We start from the raw sequence: 22,739 nt of genomic DNA on the forward strand, positions 1-22,739 counted from the left end.
TGCCGGCGGCCCTGGTCGTCGCTAAGCCTGCCTGGTTTTGCATCGATACTATCGATACCGTAGCTGAGGGAGCTTCGGAACTGGTCAGCGCTGTGAAAGGTACTACTCTCGTCACCCCTTTAACTGGGAACCTGTCCCATAAGAAAATAAAGATATGCTCGATTTCCGCGAAGCCAGCGGAGCTAGCAAATACCAGCTATGCGAGCGGCGACCAGGCAGTAAATAAAGCGGTCATGGGACGAAATTTGCTTGTATCGCCGAATTAAATGCTGCCAGCAACTCGGCATCAGCCAACGATCCTCAAAAATGATTCAATTTTGGCATTCATCTATTCCAGTGCTTGTTATGAGCGTGAACAAATAATACTAGCGTGTTTTTCTGACGCCGGCGGCCGGCATCCAGGCTGACAGGCCGGCCCCGAGAAGCGAACCCCCACGTCATTATGACGCTGGCGCTCTGCGCGCTCGCATTCTGCCCCTTGTCAGTGCGATGCGCCGCGTGCGGCTTGTCACTGACATCGGTTGGGCGCAGGTGGCGAGCTGCTCTCAGTCGTTGTTACGCCGCTCGAAACGGCACGTCTCGCGCCCTGCAAGTAGCAGTCATGCCGAGAGGCCGCGACACCTCTGCCTGCGGGAGCCCCGACCGTGAACCTGCGAACCCGGTCGTGGACTCGAGTCTTCATCTCTATCGCAAGGGGTGGGTTGACTCGCAGCCCCATCTGCAAATTATGCCTAACCCTCTTCACGCTTCTGGAATATATTTTTCCTGCAGCAAAGAACAGAAGCGCGGAGCCGATGCGCGCCGCGATAGCTGACTCGTTCGTATCGAGTTCATGTAAACAGAGAGTCGTCGAGATGGGCTGACCTTGCTGAGCTCGATTCCGACTCAAACCACCGCTGTCAAGGAACACCACCGAGATAGGTTCACGTAAGCAAGGCTATGTCGAGCCGCTGACACTGAAGCCAAGGAGGATGGAGAAGCAGAACTGAAACCGAAACTGGTCCGAGGTCAGTGATTGATGTATGACCACGCGCTGCACTTTAACAGAGTGCAATTACGCGTGCAAATAATTGGAAAACCTTGTTTCACTTTCTGAATTTCTCATAAAGCTATTATTTTAGGGCAAACGAAAGTTGAACATATCTCTATACGTTTCTGAAGGTCTTAAAATGACGTAGTCGAGTAGTGCGTGTGCCGGCCGACGGCGGCGCATGGTCGTTTCATGAACGCATAAAGTTAGCGATTTCGAACGGGCTTTATTAAATGCAGACTCAATATTGTGACGAAATATTGCGGAATCAGCATGTCTAATGTTTATGGAAGCAGTAAAAATTAAGACCGGGCAGCTTCATTTTCTTTTCACAACCCCTTTAAATGATCTCGTCATTTACTTGCGGTACACATTTCGCCATTACGGGACCGGCTTTTTCGTCAACCATCTGCTTCACGGAGTGGGCCTGATCCACTAGCAGTTCATTTTTCAAGTTTGCGCAGCGAAAAAAAAATTCACTGTCCACTATCTGAGAGCGTACTGCCGCGACAGAAAGAAATGCGAACAGCGCAGTGCCTAGGCGCTCCGCTGCTGGAATTTATTTCCGTCACGCTTATACTTAGCTCGCAACACAAATACGCTAGAGACATCCGTGATACAACAATGTACCACTGCTGCGTCTTTTTGTTACTACCGAGATAAAAACGCATTGAAGATAAATTCCGACTGCGCAGCGCGTGGGCGCCGTGCTGCTCGCATTTTTTTCTAGCGCCCTGTACATTTTGCTAATCCTCTGAAGCTCTGAAGGGCAATTTTCACTGGCGTCTGCAGCGCCCCCCTGCGAAGCTGTGGTCCCCTGAGCTCTCCTTGATCCGTGACTAATGTAACCCAGCCAGACTGACCACGTGTTCTTTCTGGCGCAGCGTAAAACTGAAATAAGATACATTGTTTCCGCCCGTTGTATTAACGTACTTTAATTATGCAGGGCGTCACATTTAAGACACCTCTGTTGGGCCACAGCGCCGAGGGTATTCTGGATTTCAAATTCTAAAACTGATGTGGATATTAATTGTAGTGGGCTACACGCCTCTCAATAATTAAAAAACCTAACAATAACAGTTAAAAAGTCAACTATTCAATATTAGTTAACCAGGCTGATAGTTAGCACGTCTTAACCGTATTCTGAATTACTTCACCGCTGGCAATGCTTTGGCGAAAAAAAAGGCATTTGTTAACTCAAGAGGCCTATTTTTAACAAGTGTGTAAAGTCTTAGGTGTAACGCCCTGCATTGCCAACCGACGCGAAATTAGGAGGTTGTAGGTTCGGATCCGTCCGGCGGCATGTGGTTGTTTTATTTTTTCCGTTCTAATCAACTATCTTTAAAAGTAACAACCCTATTGCAATGCCACTGACTAACTCCTCAAAATAAAATAAAAATAAATCCCCTATGCTCGATGGTTTCGGTGACTGTTGGCTTCCGTCATGTATAACCACGGAGTCACTCCATTCTACCCTTCGCGCACAGCATCCTCGAAGCGGGCAGGAATGTTCTCATCACATCCCCAGAATACCACCACCATTCGATTCCACCTCAGCCTCTTGCGGGGTCGCCCCACTCTGTATCACACTGCATGGCCTTGCCAAAGCATGCAAGTAACTCCAAAAATACCAAGTCCGAAACCTGAGCGGTGGGAGGCCTCGCAGCCCGGCTCAACGCCTGCCATCATCCATCATCCCCACCCCATTCTACTAATTTTATTCCATATTGTTCTTCTGTTTTTGGCGGTTTCACAGCCGCTGTTCTTGTTCCCGCTTCCAGTTTCCTGTAATTAAAATTAAAAAAAAAAACAGAACATGAGAAGACCGTGTACTAGGATAGAAGCCGCAAAGTTAAGCAAACATTCTTGGAAAACAGGACGGCGTTAAAAGACCTCAGGTCAGTACCCGCGTTCTCAGAAATATGCAGACTGGCCATTTTGATAAATACAGAAATTAATAAAAAGGGGGGGGGGGCATTAGAATAGGTGGATTTTTGGTTCGAATTAGGGGATAAAGGGTATTTCGGAAAAGAAATGTCATAAAGTTAACTGCACTGATGTTATTGGTCAGATGTTTTAGGGGAATCCCCAAGGTGGAGTAGATTTGTAATGAGGGAGTAATTACTCACTGACATCCACCCGAGCGCAGCCATACGGTTACGGCTTTTTTTTCTTTAAATACGAAGTTTCTGAGAAAGCTGTGTAGCTTTCTTTTGTAGCCATATGGCTGCGCATGGGTGGATGTCAATGAGTGATTACTCTCTTATTACACTCATGTTATTGTCAGTTACACGTCTATTCCACTTTTATTTAAGGCAAGCCAAAACAAATTGTGTTATCTACAAACACTTTTGAAACGGGACTAGTTCGAACACCATGTGGGTTACGTTGACTGAGTTTTACTTTTCGTCAGGGGCCGTCACAAGGACCAAGGAATAGCAGTTTACATTCGACCTCAAGGCTTTTTCCGCACTCTAGGCACCCGGCAGCAGTGTGATAAGAACTTTGGAGATATAGCTGAGCGGCCGCATCAGTTAAGATCAAAGCCGAGTCCTTGTGTCTTTGTGTGTCAAACTTAGACAAGATTGCAACGGAAGTCAACATAAAAAAAAGAGGACGCTCAGTGCTTGCCGAGAAAAAAAAAACCTTCCATGCCGCCAAGAGTGCAATGAAGGCCGGATGCACTGACTCGTCAGTATAAGGTATCGGAGAAGTCGTGTTTAAGATTATTAATGGTAGCGGTTTTAGTTAAGATCATCACAAACTTATGACAACTCATACTATAAGGCAGGGCGTGCATTGAAACCCAACTGAAGTTTCCCCGTCAGCTAAAAAAAAAAACGAAACGAGGGGAAGATACAGACATCAACTCTCAGCCCTGGATTTGAGTACCCACGGTCCACTGTTTTCTTGGTCAGAGCAAGCTCCGGTCCCCCGTTTTTCTTTGATTTCTATTAGATACAAGTTAAAATTCTTGAAAGATAAAAAATGCGAGAAGATCTTAGGTCACCTTGTGCTAGCAGTGTACGCGCCTCGGTACTTAGGTAGATCCCTCGAGCAAATAAGAAAAATAATTTTATTTCATATTTGCATTGAATGGTGAGATCAGTTGGGATAAATTTGGCTGGTTTGCACTGATGCTACTAATACGCAGCAGGTCAACAGAGGGAGTTTTCCTGTGAGTCCACGCACGTGAGTCGACAGCAAACCTCTTCTAGAACGACCGAGCTGCGTGCACTTGGCAGCAAGCGCGTAATACAACAGGGACATCCGTTTCGAAACGAGCTGGGCGGGAACCTGAGCTTCGTGCTTCCTTTCTGAATGAAGTATTTCGTGCAGCCATAGGCCAAGCAGTGAGCTGGCATTTTCATTCACGATGCAAAAGCGAGGCAAGGAGCTCACATCATTCGCCGCACTACAGCGAGGGAATAATAAGGGAGTAATTACTCATTGACGTCCACCCGAGCGCAGCCATACGGCTACAAAGGAAAGCTATACAGCTTTCTCAGAAACTTCGTAGTTAAAGAAGAATTTGACCTACAGCGAGGGAATGCACGGCCGGCTCATGTTTTCCAACCAAAACCAAATCGCCTCATCGGCGCCTGCGCACGGGCGCTAGCGCGTGGGTCGGAAGCGGGGTCTGGTTTGCAACGATCGGAGGACCTCGGGGCTCTCGGGGACTCTCTTCTTCATGACTGGAAGCTCTTTCAGGTTCCCCCTAATTTTCTTGGAATTCTTGCAGCTCCCCAACCATCTTCTGTTTATAGTGGTAGTTCAACAGCGCAAACACACACAGACCAAGAAGGAAACAAGACAAACACAGTGCTTCAGTGCTGTGTTTGTCCTGTCTCCTTCTTGGTCTGTGTGTGTTTGCGCTGTTGAACCACCACTATTCAGCGCTGTGTTTGTCTTGTCTCCTTCTTGGTCTGTGTGTGTTTGCGCTGTTGAACCACCACTATGAATCTACACCAACTAGCCGAATCTGCAGTTCTTCTACATCTTTTGTTCACGGCTTGACATTTTTTCAGCCGGCTCGGGAGGGGAATCGAGCCAGCACCAGGAGCATGGAGGTGCATGCCACTTTTCGACGCCCGTCGCGGCGCGTGCTGGGCGCGCAGGCGCTTAGCCTGTACGCCTCGGAAGTGACCATCGAAATGGGGCTTTAGTGTTAGGAATTGCGAGAAACAGCAGCGACACGGCAGTTCCGCTTCGTCAGGGCGTCAACACTTGCGAACAAGTCTTAGAGCTTACAGCAGCCGAATCCGCTTGGCTCCTGGGATTTTCGGACAACTGTGAACAGCTTTCGAGTGTGAGTCAACCCACCCCTTGCAGTGGAGTTGACAAGACTTGGCAGCGTTTGCACGAAGCAGTAACCGGTTTTCTTTCTCACAGCTCGACGAAAAGCCTGTGTAGAGTTGAGTAAGTGTCCACTAGATAGCGTCGTGGTCAAAATTTCCGGAGCCCTTCACTACGGCGTCTCTCATAGCCTGAGTCGGTTTGGGACGTTAAACCCCATAAACCAACCAACCAACCAACCCGTCGCAAGCGAATCCTCTCCTCCCCCATCCCCTTCCCCGCTCCCAGCAGTGCCCACACAATGGGAGTGGCAGAAGCCGAGCTCATCCCTCCCTCATAACCACAAGTAGTAGTAGTTCCAGTAGCGCACCCCTCCATTGGATTGGATTGGATTTGGGCCTTATCCCTTTGTAACGGGCGGACATTACACGAACGTCCTAGCCAACTTTGTGACGCTACGGCGAAGTCTGTCCCGCCGTGTCGTCATCACCACCTAACGCTTCAGCCCTCCACTGCAGAGTCCCTCATAACCTGAGTTCCTCTGGGACGTCAATGATGATGATAGATTGGCCCAAGGGCACCCGTGGCCAAGAGCGCATGGCACAAGGTATTTGCTTCTACTCAAGGTGGAGGCAAAAACCCATCTCTCAAGCATTTCACCCTGAATAAGCCGAGCACCAGGCCAGGGGAAAGCTTGTACCCATTGTATAACAGGTGGGTACGCGGCGGCACTGGGGATCCAACCTCGCACCTCCCGCATGCGAGGCTGATGCTCAAACGACTAGGCCACCGCTGCGGGCTTTGGGATGTTAAACCCCATAAGTTAAAGTAACTTAACTATTGAGATTTTGCAGACATGGCAATCCGCCTTCTTATATGACCCATGTGCACATGCCCATAGATATGACTGGAAGCAATCTAGTAGATATGACGGGAAGCGATCTGCACACAGTTACTCAGTGCCGTGCCATGCGTAGCGCACTAAAAACAACGAAAACGATCGCTGCAACGAAGTATTCGCAACCCATTGAACTGGTTCTTCAAAAGAAAAAAACGAAATTCACGGTAAATATTATCCGTCCTGCTTATCAACGTAAGTAGCTAGTTATCATGAAGCTTGTCGAGACCGTCCGCAACAAAAGGACGCCACCGATCGGGCCAGTAGGACTACTGAAGAAGACGGTTCCGGCGTCAAGGTTATTCTACCTGGTCGAGGTGGATCTTCCTGGCTTTTTCCCGCAATCGACCTCCGGGAACAACTGCAACATCGTGGCGATGGACTACCTGACCTTCTAGGCCGAAGCGTAAGATCTGCCGAATGGCAGAGTGGCGGAAGTCGGGAAACATTACAGCTATAGCTATACTCAGTTCAAAACTAGAGTTTCAGTCCGGTGTGCGTATGTTTAACACTGGAGTGACCTTTGGGCTTAGTGGTCTCACAGCAACAGCCTTCTGTGAGATGCCGATGCATACTTTGGCCATGGCCAGTGCGATGTTGACTTCAAATTAAACCCCGGTCGTTTCCAAAATATTGGCCATCCCAACCCCCAAATTTAGCTGACCCCATCCCTGATATTTGACCTTTATCAATTTGGACCAAAATCGATGCCCAGGGTAATTTGAATGCTGTCGATACGATGCTATTCTCCAAATTTGACCCTCGCTACTCCTAAGTTTGGCCCACCCCAAAATTTAAACCTTCCTCGATTTATGGTTAATGGTTTATGGGGTGTAACGTCCCAAAACGACTAAGGCTATGAGAGACGCCGTAGTGGAGGGTTCCGGAAATTTGGACCACCTGGGGTTCTTTAACGTGCACTGACATCGCACAGTACACGGGCCTCTAGAATTTCTCCTCCAAAGAAATTCTAGCCGGCGCGGCCGGGATCGAACCTTCCTCGATTTGGACAAAATTCGATGCCCAGACAATATGACTATAGGCTATGATGGTAATATCCAAATTTGACCGAGGTCACTTCAAAAATCTGGTCCCGCCAGCCCCCGAAACCTGACTTCCTTCAATTTCGATCAAACCGTGTCAAGCCTAATTTGACCTCAATCGTTCCGTTGGTTTGACCTTTGACATTTGAACCGAATCCAGAGCATTTCGTATATTTAAACGACATGCTCTGGATTCGTGACAGCGATATTCACGCGATAGACTAGCAAGAATAGCTATCGCTCGATCATTCGATGCAACATAGTTATATAGCTGTTAGCGCGGTTATTACAGGGGACGGGTAGAACAAGCCTGGAAACGCATTATCGTCGCTAACAGAAACTTTTCAGCTGCCGTTTTTGAACAAAATTTAACCTTGGTTCCTGCATCAAATCCACAGTTAGCGCACACTTCGTCGCTCCATAGTCGCTATTTCTTCAGTTTTACAGCGAGAGCATCAGACGTCACGTCAGGAGCGAAATCCTCCATCCCATCTCACAGAATTCTTCCTAAGTGACGAGCAATTAAGATGTGAAGCAAAAAGTGGTGAGGCATCAAAAGCAGGTTTGTTACCTTTCTGTTCGAAAAGCGAAAACTTAAGTCAAACCAGACGTGTAGATGCTTGGACTGGTTGGATCGTAATTCGGGGAAAAAACATAGCGCAAAAAAGACGAGGACACACAGCTTTAACTTCTGTTAGCAGACTGCCGCGTCTGTCATTGCATACCCCTTCTCAAAAAATGTGCGGTTTCAACATTGCGCGAAAATTGCTTTACAGGTGAAATAATTGAGGCTAAATGGATTACACTTTTGAAAACTGACAGTGTAAGTAGCCCTTCTGTGACGATGTTGATAAAGGAGCTTGCGTATGCGGTTGATATACTTTGCGAGCGCAGTGTACTAATGGTTGTCACAAAATTCGGCGCATTTTAGAAACAAACAAAGAAAAACCACCGCGCGCACGGCGTCTCGCCGGCGCGAGCCCAACGGGAGAGAGGGAAAGCCCCGCCGAGCGCGTGCCTCTCTCTCCACCGCCACGGCATGCGCGGAGGTTATGAGTCATCCACGCCGATTTTTCTGGAACATGCGAGTCGTTTCTTCTGTTAACCGGGGGAAGAGGGGGAAGCCTTGCGTGCGCTAAGACATGTCCCCCTCCTCTGCACTCGGACGTCGGCGACGCCGCCACGACGGCGCCACGCTAGAACACGCTGGAACCTTCGCGAAACGACTCCTCTGACCAATGGGGACGCGCGGCCGGCGAGAGAACGAAAGGGAAACCACACTGCAAATGCTGCGTGTATGTGCGCGCCTACTCTGGCGCGTTGAACAAACAGACGTGAAAGCGAGCCTATAAAAGAGGACGTTGACCGCTATCAGTCAGTAATACCCCTGTCAAGCGGGCAAGTTAAGTGCACTTACGGAGAGTGCGCTTCGGCATCCCGAGTGACACTTTGGGCTACGCAGTGCTAAACGGGAAAGCAAAGTGCACTCATAGTAAAAAAAAATGGCGACAGAAAATGAGCGGAATTTCTGAATAGGACGATGGAAAATAAAAAAAGACTCATAATATTTGATTGCTTAACGTGATAGCGCAAATAAAACGAGGTTCAGCAGTTTTTAACGTTGAAAAAAAAAATGAAAATAGAAGAAAAGCCAAGACCAGCCAAGACTATCCAGAATTTCGACAACAAACAAGATGGCGGCGGGCAGCGATGTTGCATCTGATCACGTTTACTTGTTTTGTTGCTTCGCTTGTAGTTATAACCAAGGAACTTTTTTTCTGAAAACAGTGTTATAGCACGTAAAATAAAGTTGTAAGTACTTTTTATGCACTATACATTTTGTACCATTGGAACCGCTGGCGTCGAGGCTACGCACTCGGCCAGCAAAGTGTGGTCCGTGAACGCACTTTCAGCGGAGTGCACTCTTCCGCGAGTGACACTCCACTTGCGTCGTTTAGATGCGGCAAAGTGTACTTACAGCGAAGTACACTCTCCTTAAGTGCACTTAACTTGCCCGCTTGACAGGGGTATAAATCTCGTTAAATATGAGTATCTGTTCTCGCTTCGGCGAGCGCGGCTTCGGCCGCTTCTTTTTGAGCAGCGTCCGCTCCGGCGGACGCAGTTGTTGCTGCGACGCGCGTCTTTTCTTTCCTTTTTTTCTTTCCTCTGATCTTTTAACTCTCCTCTATCTGCACGTGGCAGCGGTGGTGGCTTAGCTCGAGCCAGTAGCAGGCCCGTGCAATTTCCTCTTCATCCTTCTCTCAGTCACAACAACAACAACAGCTATCAGTCAGTCCGGACCGCCGTTTAAGCTTCATCGAAGCGCGCCCGTTCGACTCCCGGGGAAAACACCACTCGGCCAGCCACGGACCAACGAGGCAACGTTCGCCAGTCTGCGGGACGGCATCGTCGTGGAACTCTGGTCGTCGGACTGCCGCAGTGCCCGGTGAACAAATTGTGTTTTGTTTGTTTATCTCTCTCGCTTGTTTTAGTGCACTTTAGGTGTAATATTTCCGTTGAATTGTATTCTCTCTCGAGTTTAACTTTGCACGTGTTGCATTGTTCAATTAATCACTGTGTATGTGTCTGTACTAGTGATTGTGTAATCATCTGTATCGTCTCGTTGCTATATAAACTTTGTTTTGTTTTGTGAACCTTTGGCTCCGACCCATTCTCTGGCTTGCGACCAGCGAAAGCTGGGCACCGAACGCCCAAAAACCTCTTGTCACTTGGTAGCTGGTCTCCGCTGAGTTTGCCACGCTGAGTCGAGGGCATCTCCTTTGAGTCCGGGACCGCTACCCCCACACGCTCTAAGGGTGTCTAGGAGCTTCCCACGTAAAAGTGCGCGAAGTCTGGGTGACAATGGTAGAACTGTGATACAATGGTACAAAAACCACCCTTCCTTTATGCAATAAATCATTGTTGGAAGTTGGCGCTGTGTGTGTGAGGCCGTCTTTTACACGCTTCATTTTTTCCCCTCAAGTTAAACGCAGTAGACATCTGCTTTTCTCCATGCATTGCTCACCATTGTTCTCAGCAGCTCTTCAGGTGGGAAGTCCTCCCAGCCAACGTCCTGGTCTTCAAAGCGGCGTCCGTCACGTGGGCAGGTGTGGACGCCGTGCTTAGCACTCCGCTCATAGCAAGCGTCGCACAGCGCGTGCATGCAGGGCAGCAAAGCTGTCCTGTTGCGTACCAGTCCGCACGCGCTGCATACCCTGTATTCCGGAAGAGGCTCGACGAAGGCCAGGGGCTTCCAGTCGATCATTGGCGAGAACCCGTCAAGCGTATACCGCCTTCCACTCGGAGCCATCGTTGACCGCGTTCCGTTGCCTCAACAAGGGCTGCTCGCAAAGCTACGCAGCTGCGGAAGAATGTACATGGCCAGGATTCTGGTTCATGCGCCCCTAGCTCACAAATCCGCCACCACGCGCCGCATGAAGTTGTGCTCCTCCTTCTCTTACATTCCTACTTCCTGGTTTGGGAGAGCTATGCCTTCACCTTCCCCCAATGTCCACTTTGTGTGTATAGACAGGCGTCAGGCCGTGACGTCACGGAGATGCGGCGGCGCTGGAGTCAGCAGTGACTTTCGCTGTGCAGGCAAAAGCCAGTACCGTGTGCCTTGGGTATGCCATGCTTGAGCGTTTCTGAGCGCATTTTGCAATATTCCGGCGAGCTGTGGTGCGGGTGGTTGAACCGCAATGCTCAAGAAAGGCAGCGGCACAAGTTTGCACAAGTTTATCGCATTTAGATAATGGGCCAAAGCGATGCGCAGCGGCCATGGAACAGGAAAAGTTCGGCGACGGATCGGCTGCGCGGCTAGTATTGCATTTCTGCATCGAAATATAATAGTTTGCGCCCTTAATCCGCATGTTTGCTCTTCAGTCGCGCCGCAAACAGTGCAAGAATCAGCGTCTGCAGCTTGTTCGGGTTCTGTCGGGCTTTCATTATGAGATGTCTGGACTCGACATTCCATGTGGGTGTGACCGCAAATTGAACGCAGGGGACCGTTTTCAGGCAACAATCACCCGGAGTACGTCCCGGGCAGAGCCGTATATTCCCTTCGGGAGAGTTCGGCGGTTTTTTGATCTCGCTGCCAGTCTGGCAACTGCTGCACTCGCGTCTGGCAACCCATCACCTCCGCCCCGCCAACGCCATTTTGTGCCGAGGCTGCTCGCGACGCTGTGCAGGCGGTGGTGCTGTCAGCAGTTGCGCTTCCCTTGTGACCGGCCTGCTGCATCTTTGCTGTTTATTCGTGCACTTATCGGCCGTGTAACCTTTCGCGGACCAGCACGGAGATCGCAATGGGAGCCTGCAGCGCAGTGGGCTGCTCGAACTCGCAGAAAAAAGGGTTCGCACTTTACCGTTTCCCGCAAGGCGACAAGAATCGAGCACGGCGCCGCGTTTGGGAAGTGAGAACGAAGCGAGATAAATGGAAAGCCAATGACAACTCACGCCTTTGTGAGGTAAGTGTAAAATTAGTCTGTGTAATTATGCCCGCATTCATTGTGTACATGCGCGCACACCTGTTACATGCAGGTACACTTCGAGCCAGAGCAGTTTGAGCCACTTCGCAAAGGACCGAAGAAGCTGAAGTGCACAGCAATACCGACACTTTTTTCGCATTGCGCAGGCAAGCAGAAGCGGGAACCGCCAAAAAAGAGAGAGGTAAATCTTATGTGCCTTCGTTATCGCGACTTGTTTACAGCAGTGATTGCATCTTGCTTGATAAGCGAGCAGTCTTCGCAGGGCATGCCGGTCGCAGTAATTCAGTGGACTCAGTTATAGTGATATGGCTTTGCCGCTTACCGCTCAGAGTTCTCGCGTTTAACCATTTCAGCCCTGGGTTTTTCGTTTTGGTCGCAGATTTTTCCTGTCTGTTTTTACAATGTCTAAGGCGTGATGGCAACACAGTAAGAATTTGAAGCTCTTGATGCAAATAGGAACTGATTTACAGTTATGGCGTAAAAATCGGACATCAGGTCTCAGTGGGTGAAAAAATGCGAAAGGGACCGCTTTATTTACCGCAATTAAAAACAAAAAGGCGACCGAAAAAAAAATTATTGATTTGCAGTACTGAGAACTCTACAGAAGCTTCTTTCACTTTGTAAGAGATAGATGAATCATGCAGTTTCTGCAATCGATGCTCCCTGCTGTTTACCTTGCGTTTTTGTATCATTTTTCCACGTTCCTGTCGCTTACATGTGTGTGTGTTCTAGATGATAGTATGTCACATCAGCAAGTGCACCATCTCGCTGCATACATAAAATCATGACGATGTATTGATTGATTCATGTTTCTCAAAAATGGAAAATGTGGGTATGTATAATGGTTCGAAGATACATCTGCTGGGAAAAAAGAAAACTGTTACAGAAACTTGCTCAAATAAAAAAAGTGCACTTATTTCATGTCAGCTGTTGTACAATGACAATTGATTTAGCTGTGTTATTGTACAGGACATGAATCACCGTTTGTAATGAGCCGTTTGTATTTGCTGTTTTCAGAGTTTTATTCCTTGCTGTACAAGTTAAATGATCAGCCAGCCTTCTGCCATTTCCAATGCTACTGCTAGGCTTACGCCTGTTTTGCCAGACTGCCTTCGTCCCGTTTAGCATGTCCTTTAGGAAATGCATTAAATATTGGCAACACAGCCTTCAAGTTGCCTGTCAGTTTTCTGCTGCTTAATATGCCAAGTAAGAGCTAAACACCTTTTCTGCTGTTTGCATCTTATGTTTTCACTGTTTGCTGCTAAGTTGTCTGGATTGTTAATTTGTTCAGTATTCATTCAGCTAGCTTTGTCTGTCTATTTACTCCAGCAGAGTACTTTCACAGTCAGCATCTCGGCTCCAAGCACTGTGCCTGTAGGAGCTGATTCGGTGCAGAACCTGCTTGAAAATGTAAGATGCACACCTATTCATATTATGCGTGGTTTTTGGTTCACTCTAAGGGCCTATTCAGTTTTCTTGTGGCATGTGCTCATGCTGCAGTGTTTACTTCGATGATGTGCACCTATGCTGCCATGCCTTTGCCTGAATCTGCTTCGTCTCAAACTTGTCCATTACAGCAGGTGAGCTACCTGAATTTTTCCTACCACTACAGATCTCACGTAGAAAGGTAAGCCACTGTAGCTTGCATTCACATTTAAATTTCTATCACTCTTTCTTCCACTAATTTATGTTGTCGCTTGAGTATGATCACTGTAAATGAGCTGTAAAAATGTTTAGGAAGTGCAGTGTGCATGTTAGCCTTGTGCTCTTAAGCAGTATGCTATGCTACCCTCTAGAGTGGATGACCAACCACAGCAAGCAAACCACTTTTCGTGTTGTAGTATATAGCCCCATGCTGGGAATGGAGTGCACCATGCATAGATAATGAGGGAACTGTAATCAAAGGTACAGGCAGGATGGCAATAATTTGACTGGCCACACACCTAAAATACTAGAAGGAATGCCTGAACGAACATGAAATTGACTGAGTTGGCATCACTATAATTGGTTGAAAATCTTTATTCCATGTTTGTTTGGTAGAATTTTTTCAGACTTCCAGAAATAAAATAGACGAAGGAATAAGTAATCTTCTCAGTCCTTATACCGGTGCTTTGCCCATTCTCAGGCATTTTCAAACCACACGCCATTAAAACAATAGCTAACGAGACAATTTTTTAGATGGTAGTTGTATAAGAGTTTGTTTGAGCCTTGTGCATGCATATAATAATGGCTGTGGTTGTCCTTCGACGTGTGGGTTTTCAGCCTATGCTTGGCTAAAGTAGTATTTTACTGCTGATTACTGCTTTAATACCCAGTTGAAAAATACACCAGGATGGCTTGGTGTGTTCTGGTGTTTCCTAGTGTGAACACCAGCTTCTGTAGTGTGTTCTGATGTTAACACCAGACCGGGCTGGTGTGTTGTAGTGTGCACACCAGATCGTTTTGGTGTGTTGTAACGTGCACACCAGCCCGGTTTGGTGTGTCTTAGTGTGCACACCAGCCCGGTTTGGTGTGTCGTAGTGTGCACACCAGAATGGGTTGGTGTGCTGCAGCGGGCACACCACAACGGGTTGGCGTGTTGTCGCGTGCACACCAGAAAGCGTTGGTGTGTTGTAGCATGCACAATACACTTGATTGGTGTATTTTGGTACCCACAGCGTGCAGTGTTAGTGTGTTGTAGTGCATATACCAGACTGCATGGGTTGTGGTGTGCACACTGTTTTGGTCGTCAATTGCACTTAAGAGTGGATTGGTTAATTTTGGCATGAAAAACACTTTGAATAGGCATTAAGGTTTGGACACCAATCAACCACATTCTGGCTGACACACACAGGAAGTTAGTGTGCTGTTGTAAACGTATACAACTACACTGCAGTACCTAATTTAGTTTACTTTAGTTTGGGGGCATACACAGCAAAGACAAATATTGGCAGAGTGCATCCATCCTAATCTGGACTTCTTGTCTAACGCGCGTCGCACTGATCACAAAGTGTAGTATAGAACTATACCAACCATTTTTCAGGTAAAGCGAAGGGCAGAAGTGTTTCATGCTTAAGCATGCCCTAACTTTGCTTCACTGGATGTTATGTGCTGATGCAAATGCCTCAACATACCATTTCAAGCAGAACGTATGCAGCAGAAGGTCGCCCTTTTAGATCTAATCGCCTCTGTGAAACAATGTTGAGTAGAATGATAATTAAGGTAACCTCCTAACATGTTTTCATAAACATGTGTGAAAATTATATATCAAACATCATAATTCTTTATTTACACTACAAATGAAGCGCTATTTTAACAAACCTCACATAACAAACTAACAATCTCACATAACAAACCAAAACAGGTACATTTGAACCTTAGGCCAAATATGGCATATGAAAAATGCGATTACAAGCCACATTCAACTTTAGTAATTACAAACAGGACTACACACTGGACATTAGACAGAAGGCTTCTTCTATATACAATGACCTATAGCAGTGCAACACAGAGATGCAGAGATGTTTCACCATAATCGAGAACAGCACAGGGAAATAAACTTCAAATGACATATGCAGCAAAAGGTGCACACCTTCCATGCAACTGAGGCAAATATTGTCACAGAGTGGTGACTGCAGTACAGAGAGCAAGAAGACAGCGAAAATTGCTTCTAACCGAAACACTTTTTGTGCCGACTTGCACAAGCAAAGAACTGAATGACTCCGCGGCGGCGTAGCAACAGGCGAACTCTGCGGTCGGACAGAATGCCTGCCGCTCTTGGCCATGCTGAATTTAAAGCTGATAGCGAACATTCGAGATAAAGCGTGCAAAGTTACTAGAACATTCTGGAATAACGTAGAAGCGGCTCCGCCTGGATGCGATCAATCGAGATAAATCTGGTCGCGTCTTGCATCACAGCCAAAGCAATAAAGCGGCGCACCGGCAACACTGAAGAATAAACAAACACTACAAAGGTTAACAGAATTTCTCCCCTTTCAAAGAAGCATCGACCCAATGCTTTAAAACATAAGACTACAAACAAATAAAATGGACTGTGCAAAAAAAACAGTGTGGGAACAGTGTCCTTCAGCATGCATAATTGGGCTCTAGACGGACAACATAGAAAACTTCTGGTCATACGCAGCGTTGCAGGGATTGGCTATAAGCCAATTTAAATTTGTCCCTGGCATCTGTTCCTAATCACTTTCATAGAGATTGGGCACCTTCACAATATGTGACTGGTCGCTCTGTGCCACAAGCACACAAGGTGAAATAACTTTCTGCTCACAAATTAGGCACAACCCAACATCAGTCGGAGGGTGTTCAGCAGTGAACATGAAAGGCATAAAGCTTTCCTCGGTAATTAGTTCTTGGCAGAGCAAGAAGATACTGTTTTCCACTAAAAAGATTTTGATCACTCGCAAGAACTTGCCATCATCTGTTAGAATATATTCAGAGCACGTTTTCTCGGTCCTGTTGTAATTGGCACTATGTACAGTGAACCCTTTAATACGTGCTCTGAGGTATTCACTCATACTGGGCACAGCACCAATGGTCTGGCTGATCAAATCCAGAACATGGCATTCAAGACTGCCAGGCTGCAATGGCGAACCTAATACTCCTAACTGGAGCTTATTGCCTTGCTTCCCCGAGATCAGCTTTTGCTGCTTGTTCAGGTAGGGTGGCAGTGGTACCAGACGCTTCAGGGACTTCTGCACCTCTCGCATGATGAAGCGCTCTGCTATTTGATGTGGAACACCTTTCGCTGCAGAAACCATCTTGAGAATGTCACCATTCCCTCCTTCAAATGGGAAGGTAGAGGTTGCCCACAGTGTCCCAGTCATGCGCACAGATTTTGCAAGGTGCACAAGTTGGTGCACATTGAATGTCAGGGTGTGTTCACCATAGAGAATTGGCATCTGCTCAACAAACTCCACAAGAAGCCTTTCGGCACAAAAAATATCTGTCTCTTCAACACTTGCTGGTAAGAGTAAACTCTGTGCAAGAAGGCAGAAATGCGTCAAATATCTCTGCGGAAGCATATCGAAGAGGCAAGGTGCACTGTAGTAAAGAAGCCAATATCTCCACTCTGTAGCTTTCCAAAACGAGCGCTCAGTTACCAGTCTTGGCAATCTGGTGAAATTGGTGGCCGAATTTTCAACAGGCGGTCATTCAACTCCCTCACATGATTCCCAATGTGCCAGGCACTTCCTGGTGAACACAGCCAAAGTTCCATTTGCTGCGATGTGACACCTTCCAGTACGCAGTGCATGTTGTCCGGTGGAAAGCCCCACGACAGGTCCAATGTGCTGAGGGTTGCGACGGCTGACAAGCCCTTCATACCATCCACAGGACGGTCTCACCTGGCTGCAAGTTTCATTGTACTGTACACAGTGTCATGGCATCGCTCGACCATATCTCGCCCCTCCATGATATATTTCAGGGTGCCTGAAAAAAGAAATGACAGATAAATTTCTCATAGTACTATGCATAATAAACAAAGAAATACATGCTAAAGAACAGACAGGAGAGTACGAATGCACATGTAAGTGCTGGTTATGAAATGCTACAATAACTTAAACTACATGCAATGGTACCACATCTACCTTTAATCAATGCACAAGCCCATTTTACAAAATTAGGCTTTTCATGTTACACTCAGAATATGCAAATGGGCAATAAGTCAACATGTGGAGCTTGCATGCCCTATTTTTCACTGCAGAACCCAACTTCCAAGAGGTAGACCTAGGCTATGGGAGATGCTAATGAAAAGCTCTGGATTATTAGGATCACTATGGAATCTGACCTGCACAGTCAATCTTCCTGACCTTTAATGTGCATAGCTTCTGCAGGAAGAGGTACAAAAGTTTACAAGAGTGCTTGTGTAAGATAGAACTTCCAAGTGACAATTTTTTCCATTCTGAATCCATACATGTGCACCACAGGTGACAACTGTGATTCCAGTCTTCACACCTCGTACGTCTTGGATCACCAGACAATAAACTTATCACAAGAGTTTAAACAGACAGCACAGACATTTGCTCACATAATTAACAGCACCCAATCTCCTCGTAGCTAGAAATAAGTGCCCTGTGCATATCTGCACATATTTCTCACAGTAAACACGAAGCTAAATGTGACTGCTCACCAACGCGCAAAATGACCGTCCTTTGTCATTATGCCTGCTAGAGAGTAAACTAAGCACCACACAACAGCCTTTTGTTTCAGAATACTTATGAGGAGTTTTAGAAGACCTGTGATCCCTATGGTCGAAAACTGCTATACCCTGGCACTTGTCAGGCTCCATCTCTGGAATATGTGAATAGAAAAATTTCTTTAAAAGACTAAGCAGCAGAGTTACAGCTGTCACAATCAAGCAACTTTGCCATCCTTTTCTCTGCCATACCATCTTCGAGTCTCTCTCTCTCCCCCATATGGGTGATAATCCTTCCCAAGTGAAATTTCTTTCACTGCTTTTATGGGGATGCACAGATTGTCACGTCATCATCATGGCCCTCCATCACCAAGTTGCTGCAACACCAAGTTCTTTTTGTATTAGAACACAACCTTGTTCAAACTGATATGAACCAGTATTTTTATACCTGGTAACAGTTGATACCAACCACATGGGATACGAGTATGTTGCTTGTTGCATGTGAATGCATTTAAGCAACAAAATTATGTTCTTAGAGCTGTACAGTGTGCAGAAAGCAGAAGAGGCAAAGCTTGTAATATGACTGAAACAATTCTTACCATCAACAAGCGTTTCTTTTTGAAGGCACCAAGAACAGCCATAGTATCTGTTGTATTGCTTAGCATTCAGCAGTGAAGCGCGAGCTGGCGAGTCAACACAAAAGCACAACACATTCACTGTTGACTGCACAACTTTGCTGGCAAATGACCACGTGAAGTGTGGAATTTCTCAACAAATGTCTTCAAGTAGAGGCGAGTAGGTGGGTGACCTTTGGCAAACCAAATGACGCCGATGAGGATGTTCTTCCAACGATAGGAAAGAGGGAGCTCATTAAGCGCTACTTGAATTGGCCAGACTGACCCTTACATGACTGACCCTTACACAGTTTTTATTTCATCATGAACCAACTCGCCCAAACTAGAGTTTTACTGGACCATAGGAAGCATCCGACCGTTTACATTATTGTGGTTGCACTACATGCGAGTACACGCTACGAAGCAGAACAGAGTCGACGTCTGGTTGGTCTTGCGATGATGCAATACAATCAGCGGTGTTGCAGTGGAAATAAATTAGTGTTAGAAGCGAATTAACACAGCGACTGCCGTGAAGCAACAAGCAGGGAGAGAAATGTGGAACCGGAAGTAGCTGTAGCAGACGACTTTTCCATGAGCCTCTGCGCTGACTCTGGAAACGCACCTCACCCATTGAAAGGGGACAATCTATCCATCCCCCTCCACAAGCCTGAAATTTTGCATAGGAAAACTTTGCTTATCCCAATTTTCCGAAGAAAAAAAAATCTCCAAGCACTACACAGTTCAAGTGGTTTGCCCTCCCCCCCCCCCTTACACACACACACACACACACACACACACTGATGTACTACCCTACTGCCCTTTGCCCCAGAATGAATCTAAATTTTCGTGTAAATGTTGAGGTGTTCAGAGGCAATTCTTGAATTCAAGCGAAGCCACATAGATATGTGCACGTAGACTTGCTGTGGTGACTATGTGTTTAGGTGCTTGGCAGTTGAGCCCGAAAATGCATGTTTCGTTTCTTGTGTGCCCTTTTGATAGTTTAATGTTAGCTGCCTGTGAACCAGGCAGATGCGGTATTATGAGAAAATGTATTATTTTATTTGCCTATGTTTCCTGCCCACTCAGTTGTGCTAATGCTTGTTCTATGCATGGGCTCATGCCGCTGTTGAGCAACTCTCTTTTTAAAAATATTAGCATCTCTTGTTGTTGTCTGCCTTGTGTGACTGTTGTGAAATCATACTCAACGAAACTAGCAATGCTGAACTGTAAGGCGGCTTGTCGCACTTTCACTCTTGGTCCTACCTTTTTAACACTTTCCCATATAAAATTTAAAGGAGTGTAGATACCAAATTTTGGTTGCCTATGTTTTCTTGTTTGTAATGGTGCGTTAGACATTACTATACATGGAACACCATGAGGTATCTGGCTACAGCTGCCAAATAATAATCAAATTTCATCTCTTACCTGATTCGGCTTCTGTTACAAAAGCAGTGTGATGGCTACGATGTCAGGTCAGTATAGGTCACATGAGGCATGAAGACAGCTGCAATATAATCGCTGCTGCTTCACTCATTGCGATTCTGCTGCTGTGGTGGCTCAGTTATGGTTCTCGACTGTTGACTTGAAAAGCGGGGGTTAAGTCCCAGCCACTATGATCACATTTCAGTGGAGTTGAAATGCTAGAGTCTCATGTGTTGCGCGATGTCAGTACATATTCGAGAACCCCAGGTGTGGGTGAAATTATCCGGAGCCCTCCACTTTGGGATCCCTCATAGCCGGGGTCGCTTTAGGACGCCACAACTCCCATGAACCATGCTCCAAACCCATTGCCATTCCAGCTCTTGCGGCAAGCTGTCTTTAGCATCACAGTGAATTAAAATTATGAAGCAGTGATTATGTTGCACTTTTTATTTGTGTCTCACGTGACTTATACTGACCTTTCACGTTGTAGCCATTACTTGACTGCTGAAGCTGAAACAGGTGAGATACGAAATTCGATTATAAATTATTTAGTGATTGTAGGTCAGTGTCACATGGTGGTCCATGTATACTATCTCTTATGGATCATTATAAAGAAAAAAACATAAACCTGTGATGAAAATATTAAAATGTGAAGGGAATCGGAATGATGTTCATGCGGAATGATACCAACTCGGGGTATACATGAACAGGTTGCAGTCATTCACTTCAATACTGATGTTTTTTTCTTCTGTTGCTGATGTAGCCTTTCCAATGTTTTTTTGTAGCAACCTGAAGATGAGGTGCATGACAACGCCTCTACAAGTCATCCCAACTTGGATGATGAGCCTTCAACCCTGCATCTTGATGACAGCATTTCTGATGCACTACTGCCAAGGCTTGATGAGGACACCAATGGGCTTGACAACCATGTGCTAGAGGACCCCGATGAAGACTTGTCGGAATTTATCAGAGTGAACTCCGAGTCGAGACTTCCACACAGAACACTACCCACCTGCAGGCGATGCTGCGTGTATTAACATTATTAACATTTGTTGTTGCTGCTGGCCTTCCTTGGACACAAGTGGACAGCTTGTTGAAGCTGTTGAATGCATTTCTTGGCCAGAACGTCTTCCCATCGACAAAATATGGCTTTAGGAAGTTATGGGATTTCTACAAATCAAGGATGGTGGAAGTCCATACATACTGCCCAACGTGTGAGTGCCTGACATCAAGCTGCGGCCTAGATTTCCAGCACTGCACTAATTGTGCAGCCACAATGACTGTGGCACAGCTGGTGAAAAAAAGGAAGCTTTTTCATAACTGTCGACCTCAAGCATCAGCTACAGTGTCTCTTAAAGAAGTTTGGGGATATAGTTGGCGCAAACCTCCAGAAACTCACAGCTGAAACTCATCAGGGAGCTTATAAGGATATTACAGATGGCCAACTGTACAGAAAGGTCCGCCGTGAAAGGAACATGAATTGGAGTGACCTGACTGTTACCGCTAACAGCGATGGATCGCCAGTATTTAAGTCGAGCAAAGGGTCAGTCTGGCCAATTCAGGTAGCGCTTAATGAGCTCCCTCTTCCCTATCGTTGGAAGAACATCCTCATCGGCGTCATTTGGTTTGCCAAAGGTCACCCACCTACTCGCCTCTACTTGAAGACATTTGTTGAGAAATTCCACACTATGGGCAGCTTCACGTGGTCATTTGCCAGCAAAGTTGTGCAGTCAACAGTGAATGTGTTGTGCTTTTGTGTTGACTCGCCAGCTCGCGCTTCACTGCTGAATGCTAAGCAATACAACGGATACTATGGCTGTTCTTGGTGCCTTCAAAAAGAAACGCTTGTTGATGGTAAGAATTGTTTCAGTCATATTACAAGCTTTGCCTCTTCTGCTTTCTGCACACTGTACAGCTCTAAGAACATAATTTTGTTGCTTAAATGCATTCACATGCAACAAGCAACATACTCGTATCCCATGTGGTTGGTATCAACTGTTACCAGGTATAAAAATACTGGTTCATATCAGTTTGAACAAGGTTGTGTTCTAATACAAAAAGAACTTGGTGTTGCAGCAACTTGGTGATGGAGGGCCATGATGATGACGTGACAATCTGTGCATCCCCATAAAAGCAGTGAAAGAAATTTCACTTGGGAAGGATTATCACCCATATGGGGGAGAGAGAGAGACTCGAAGATGGTATGGCAGAGAAAAGGATGGCAAAGTTGCTTGATTGTGACAGCTGTAACTCTGCTGCTTAGTCTTTTAAAGAAATTTTTCTATTCACATATTCCAGAGATGGAGCCTGACAAGTGCCAGGGTATAGCAGTTTTCGACCATAGGGATCACAGGTCTTCTAAAACTCCTCATAAGTATTCTGAAACAAAAGGCTGTTGTGTGGTGCTTAGTTTACTCTCTAGCAGGCATAATGACAAAGGACGGTCATTTTGCGCGTTGGTGAGCAGTCACATTTAGCTTCGTGTTTACTGTGAGAAATATGTGCAGATATGCACAGGGCACTTATTTCTAGCTACGAGGAGATTGGGTGCTGTTAATTATGTGAGCAAATGTCTGTGCTGCCTGTTTAAACTCTTGTGATAAGTTTATTGTCTGGTGATCCAAGACGTACGAGGTGTGAAGACTGGAATCACAGTTGTCACCTGTGGTGCACATGTATGGATTCAGAATGGAAAAAATTGTCACTTGGAAGTTCTATCTTACACAAGCACTCTTGTAAACTTTTGTACCTCTTCCTGCAGAAGCTATGCACATTAAAGGTCAGGAAGATTGACTGTGCAGGTCAGATTCCATAGTGAT

At 46.4% G+C, this 22,739-nt stretch overlaps 1 long non-coding RNA gene across 1 annotated transcript; it reads right to left on the reverse strand.

Moving 5' to 3' along the window:
• Positions 1-14,997: 14,997 nt before the first annotated feature.
• LOC149326494 (uncharacterized) lies at positions 14,998-18,629 on the reverse strand. The gene is made up of 2 exons (XR_016286247.1): positions 18,484-18,629; positions 14,998-17,178 (listed from the first exon to the last, which is right to left on the reverse strand). It is a non-coding gene; the product is annotated as an uncharacterized LOC149326494 (long non-coding RNA).
• Between the last annotated feature and the right edge of the window lie 4,110 nt (positions 18,630-22,739).

This window comes from Amblyomma mixtum, chromosome 10 (assembly GCF_055824585.1).
Source record: "Amblyomma mixtum isolate Tamu chromosome 10, ASM5582458v1, whole genome shotgun sequence".
NCBI classification, from domain to species: Eukaryota; Metazoa; Arthropoda; class Arachnida; order Ixodida; family Ixodidae; genus Amblyomma; species Amblyomma mixtum.